The sequence below is a fragment of the Sorex araneus genome, chromosome X (genome assembly GCF_027595985.1).
Source record: "Sorex araneus isolate mSorAra2 chromosome X, mSorAra2.pri, whole genome shotgun sequence".
NCBI lineage: Eukaryota > Metazoa > Chordata > Mammalia > Eulipotyphla > Soricidae > Sorex > Sorex araneus.
Genome location: NC_073313.1, coordinates 137,907,442 through 137,914,259, shown reverse-complemented (window position 1 = coordinate 137,914,259; position 6,818 = coordinate 137,907,442).

Sequence of the window (6,818 nt, the reverse complement as noted above, 5' to 3'; positions counted from 1 at the left end):
GACGCGCACGCGGCGGCCGGGGGCTGGGACGGGAAAGCCGCGATGACGCCCACCATGTGACAGGCCCCACCCTCCGGCGCCATCTTGGATGGGGGCGAGACCGTCGCCTTCCGAGAGCCGTGGGACCCGGCGGCGGGTCCCGTTGGGGGCGGGGGGAAAGTGACGGCCGTTTCCGATCTGACGGCTCGAGAAGGGCTTGCGGACGGCCAGGGCTGCGCTGTCGGGCCCGCCCGACGGGTTTGGACGCCCTGGGGCCCGATGGATTTATATAACGTCCTTTGCCTAGACCTCTTTGCACCGCCGCTTAGGTGGCCATCGCGGTTGTGGTGGTGGCGATCGCGGGGACATGGAAGCAGGCGGAGACAGGCACAGGGAGGGAGGGACACACACACACACACACACCGTTGGCAGTGAATTTCGGGAAGGACGAGAACCAAGCTAGGATCTGAAAAAGGGGCTCCTGCAGCCAAGCCCCCACGACTCCAATGAGGGCACCAACCCAAACCTGGAGGCTGCACCACCTCCCCGACCCCTCCAACTCCCACCCCCTGCTTAACCCCACCCCTGACCTTGGAGATGATTCCCAGGAACTAAGTCCTGATAAGCCTCTGAAGGAAGCCAGCCCAAACACAGAAGGCTAAGACCCCCTTCGGAGAGATGATTCAGCAGGAACAAAAGGCCCTGGGAAGGCTGAATGGAGACAGCTAAAAGCTCAAAGTCCTTTCCCTTTCTTTGCCTCAGACTCTTGCTAGGAAAGCCCTTAAACCGGGGCAGCTTGGGGCGGGGGGGGGGGGGGGGGGGGGAGGGGGGCGGAGGGTATAAAATCAGCTCTGCAACAGCCCAGGGCTTTTAGCTCCAAGTGAGGAGTTGCCCACACCTTTTGCACTCCGGTTGTGTGACTTCCCATTATTTTACTGACACTCCTCTCTCTGGAGACTCGAACATTCTCTCTGGACCGGTTTCCCACTCCCCTCCCTTCTAAGTCATTTCTTTTTGCTTCATCATTTGTCTTAGGAAATGCTTTTCTGTGACAATAGGCATGCAATAGGTAGGGAACTTGGGCTGGGGTCAGAAGTGACTTTCGTTTTCCTGTCAGGCACCGGAACCCCCACTTCACTTGAGAACCACATTCCAGCTTGAGAACCAAGAGTCCCAGCAAGTGCGTGGCCATAGGGGCCGGGTCCCAGGTTGTGGGTCCTGTATACAGACTGATGGTTGTGTAAATGGGGACTCGCAGGGCCAGGCGGTACAGGACCTCCTGCGGACTTGGACTTGGCCTGAGGTCCTTGAGCATTTCGTTCGCAACATTGTAACGGGTCACGTACGAGGGCAGGAGCGTTATCTCCTGTGACTACCCCCTCCTCTGCTTTCTCACGCGCCTGCCATCAGCAAGACCCAGAATCTCAATTCTTTTTTGTTATTTCCTTTTGGGGGTGCACACCCAGAGATGCCGAGGATTATTCCTGGCTCTCCACTCAAGAATTACTCCTGGCAGTGCTTAGCGGGCCACATAGGATGCCCAAGCCACGCACTGCATGTGCCCTTACTGTCTCTTTGTGCCCCCCTCCAAATCTCAATTCTTATAGGTATTTATATTATACTTTGGGGAGAGGCAAAGTGTGTGTGTGTGTGTGTGTGTGTGTGTGTGAGAGAGAGAGAGAGAGAGAGAGAGAGAGAGAGAGAGCGTGCATGGTCGCGCACACGTGCCTGTGTACACATACTGCAGGCATAGATTATGTTTAGGATTAGTTGTGATATCTGCTAAAGAAGAAAACCAGGGAAGGGAGAGTGACTGTGGGGGTGGGGTGGGGCAAAAGGGACTTGCAGTTTTATGGAGTGGTCATTTTCTCTGAGACAGTAACTTGAAAAACTTGAAAAACAATGGTCAGTGAAAAGGGGTGGGAAAATCAGATAACAGTGATTGCAAAATGCTAGTTAAAGAAGACCTTTCATAGATAAATAGTAAGCCTGAAGGAACTTAAGGAATGAGCCACACAGTGTCAAACTCTCATTTTCAATTAAGGAAAAAAATTTATCCAAGTTTTTAAGGTGTTTTAAAGTTTCTTTTTCTCATTTTTATTTTTGCATTTACCTGTAACAAACATTCCAGTAACTCTACCTTTCTTAATATTCCAATAAACCAAGTGCACCTAACTCTACAATTTTATGGGGCATTCATAAGATTTTGCCTTCATAATGCAAGTCTCTTCTCAATTTACTCATTCCCAGGAAAGGTTTTCCTAACTTATCTTTAAAAAGTTAGCTAAAATAACAGTGGCCAAAGTGATAGTCCAGAGGATAGGGCATTTACCTTGCATATGGCTGACTCTTGTTCAATCCTTGGCACCCATATGGTCCCCTGACCCTGCCAGGAGTAAATCCTGAGCACTGGAGGATGTAACGTCCAAACCAAAAATAACAAAATAACAAAAATACAACCCAACTTTGCCAGTATTTTACCTGCTTACTTTTCTTTAAAGTGCTTTTTCTGACAATACACACACATATATACATATATATACACACATATATACATACATATATATATATACACGCATACACACCATGACCCTTGAAAAATAGCAGCAAACCACTTAATTTTGTTCATGGGGGGAGGTTAGTTGTTATGTGCTTGTTTTGGTGTTCCATACCCAGCAGTGCTAGGTTTGCTCTTGGTAGTACTGAGGATCATACAGGGTAGTAGGAATCAAACTTGGGTCAGCCATGTGTAAGAAAAATGCCTTACCTTCTGTGCTATCTCTCTGACCCCTGCTTCACTGTTGTAGCTCCAGTGAACTCAAAGTAGACCATCAAATGTTTTTGAAAGACTATGCTTATCTACAAGACTGTCATTCCATCAGCCCAGAATGTATTTCATTCCAGGCAATTAAAACAATATCCCTCGTACTATGTCCCAAAATACTTATCCTTGCCACTTTTGACAGTACATATAAATAATTTTAGTGCTATCTCTCTACTCAGTTTTTGTCAGGTATTTTTATTTGGTTTTGGGGCACACCTGGTGGCACACAGGGCTTACTTCTGACCTTCTGACTCTAAACTTAGGGGACTATGTAGTTGTGGGATTGAACCTGGATCAGCCACGTTCAAGGCAAGTGCCTTATCCACTGTATCATCTCTTCTGCCCTTACTCAGTTTTTCTCCTGTTACATAATCATGTATTAAAATTTACACTGGTAATGTGTAAATGGATTAATGACTCTGTTATTAAACCTGATATTTGATTATGACAATATCATTAGCCACTTATTTTGTAGTTGTGGAAACATGGATACAATAATGTTAAGATTTATGCTTTTTTCTTGTGTGTGTGTGTGTTTTGGCTTTTTGGGTCACACATGGAAATGCTCAGGAGTTACTCCTGGATCTGCACATAGGAATTACTCCTGGCAGTGCTCGGGGGACCATATAGGATGCTGTGAATCGAACCTGGGTCTGCCGCAAGCAAGGCAAACGCCCTACCCGCTGTGCTATTACTCCAGCCCCAAGGTTTATGCTTTTGGAGTACAAATTAACTGGACCTTCACCTAAATAATAACCAGGAATAAAATAAAAAGTGTGATTTCTCTATTTTGCCTCTCAGACCATCAAAGATGAAATATTTTGGGGCTGGAGCGATAGCACAGCGGGTAGGGCGTTTGCCTTGCACGCGGCCAACCTGGGTTCGATCCCCGGCATCCCATATGGCCCCCCAAGCACCACCAGGAGTAATTCCTGAGTGAAAAGCCAGGAGTAACCCCTGTGCATTGCTGGGTGTGACCCAAAAAGCAAAAAAAAAGAAAAAAAAGAAATATTTGATGATTTATGGATTGAAAAGGATCCTATGAAATAGGCACACTTGAATACTATAGACACAAATTTATATAACAATTTTAAGCAATTTTATAATACATATCAAAGTATTAATATCCACATGTAGCAGTTTAAGAAAAAGAAATGAACATTTTCTCAATGATGTTAATCATACTGAGGTTTAAAGTACTGAAATTTTTTTTTAATTTATTCTTTTATTGAATCACCATGTGGAAAGTTACAAAGCTTTTAGGTTTAAGTCTCAGTTATACAATGCTCAAACACCCATCCCTTCACCAGTGCACATATTCCACCACCAAGAATCACAGTATACCTCCCCCCCACCCCCCTCACCTCCCCAGCCCCCCACCCCGCCTGTGTAACTGGTAAATTTCACTTTACTTTCACTTTACTTTGATTACATTCAATATTTCAACAAAAAACTCACTATTAGTACTGAAATATTGATATAACATTTTAAAAAGCCATTTTAATAGCACTTAGTTAGGGGGCTGGAGTGATAGCACAGCGCGTAGGGCATTTGTCTGGCACCCGACCAACCCAGGTTCGAATCCCAGCATCCCATATGGTCCCCCGAGCACCGCCAGGAGAATTCCTGAGTGCATGAGCCAGGAGTGACCCCTGTGCATCGCCAGGTGTGACCCAAAAAACAAAAAAAAATAGCACTTAGTTAAAAATAGTACATCTATATAATGAACTCCATAGTATATAATAATAAGCAACTAAATATGGAAATATATTTATGTTACATTTTAAAATAAAAATTTATAAAATGGCACATATCATGTACATATTTTTGATTTTTGACCATACCCCAAAATATTCCTGGCCTCTGGCAGAGCTCTAAGGACCATATGTGGTTCCAGGGATCAATACAGGCTGAATGGCATATAATGCAAACACCTTAATTCCTGTATTATCTCTCCAGCCACTACAGTTCTACTTTTATACTGATACATAAATATGCACAGAAAGTTTGGACGAATATATATGCAAATAAAGTGTGAATGGATTGTTACTCATTTTATTTTTATCTTGTTTGTAGTGTCAGAGATTGAACCTAGGCCTCATGCATGAAATTACTTTACCACTGAGTCACATCCCTTGTACCAATCACAGCTATTTACCCTTTTCTGCATTATATATTTTACAGTGTGTTTGCAATTTGTTCAAATTTTGAATTTAAAGTTAATGAAAAATTAATATCAAATAATTTATTATTTAAATATTTTATAATATTTAAAGGAAGGAACCTGTCATTTTGAAAGAAAAATTTTTTGAGTTCCCAGAAAAGAGTAATGTCTACATCCACGTATTCCTTTCATGCTACAATCAAGTGTACATGTTGTTTCTTTTTCTTTTTCGTATCCTTTTTATGTTAATTTATAACAAAGGAGATGCTTACTTTAAATAGCTGATAAATGGCGACTTTTCAGAGCAACTTGTTCCTCTGATGACTGGTTTTCAGTCACTTTAGTACTCAAGAAACAGACACTGACTTAGATCTTATTTCCATTCAGCCTAATTGTATTTATCTTCTATTCACTTTTTCATATGTGTTAAATTCAAATGACTTTTTTGTGTGTGCCATACTCATACATGCTCAGGAGTTACTCTGACTCTGCACTCAGGAATCACTCCTGGTGGTGTCGGAGTTACCATATGGGATACTGGGGATAGAACTCAGGTTGGCCCATTTTAACGTTGCTCCAGCCCTCAAATTCAAATGATTTTTATCTATCTCTTCTTGGTGAAATTGTTCTTAAAGGGAAAATATAAAGAATTTTCCAGTATTCCTTCTGTTCATTTTTTCCACAAAATATGTTAATAATCTGCTATAGGATGATCACTGGGAATTCATACCACAGAGAAGATGAACCTGCTCTCATGGCAAAATAGACATTGAACATATTGTCCTTATTGTAGTTAGTGAGCATAAAAATGGAGTCATCTAGGTACAAAAGGAAAGGTATATAAAAAGAATATTTAACTTAGAAAAGTTGCTATTTTTCAGCTGAGATCTAACCTGTAGGAAAAAGTGATTGTGTGGAATGCAAGGAAGTTTAGAGGAGTCATTGGAGAGGGAATAAACTATATTAATTCCCTGGAGTAGAAAAAAGAACCTGGGGTCCAGAGTATAGTGAGTAGGGACCATGTGGTATGGGGGGATCAAATCCGGGTTGGCAACATGCAAGGCAAGCTCCTTACCCACTGTACTATTGCTTCTGCCCCTGGCTGTGGAAATATTTTAAATTAGTTGCAGTCCCATTTGTTTAAAATAAAACTCTGGGGTTTTTTTTTGGCTTTTATTTTTATTTTTTTAATTATTTATTTTTTAATTAGTGAGTCACAGTGAGGGTACAGTTATAGATTCACACGTTTTTGTGCTTGTTTTTCCCTCATGCAATGTTTGCGAGCCCATCCCTCCACCAGTGTCCATTCTCCACCACCCATGAACCCAGTATCCCTCCCACTCCCCCAATCCCATCCCCCCCACCCCACCCCGCCTCTGTGGCAGGGCATTCCAATTTGATCTCTCTCTTTCCTTCCGGGTGTTGTGGTTTGCAATAGGGGTATTGAGTGGTCATCCTGTTCAGTCTCTAGTCTACTTTCAGCACACATCTCCCTTCCCACGTGGGATCTCCAATCACATTTCACTTGGTGTTCCCCTCTCTATCTGGGATGACTCTCCCCAGCGTGTGAGGCCAGCTTCCAAGCTATGGAGCCAACCTCTTGGTAAATACAACTCTGTTTAGGTCAAGGAGAGGAAATCTTTAGTACATTTTGAGTTAAGTTTATGGCATTAAATTATGGTCTAGAGTCATGTTTCTCATGTGGCTATCACTTTTCTCAACGCCATTTTTCTGAAGATGATTTCCTTTTTAAGACTACATGTTACTTATAGTGGATATACTTCTCGTAAGGGTCTTTCAGGGTCATTTTTGCATTACCCTTTAGGCAATCAACTGATTTTATTTCTAAAA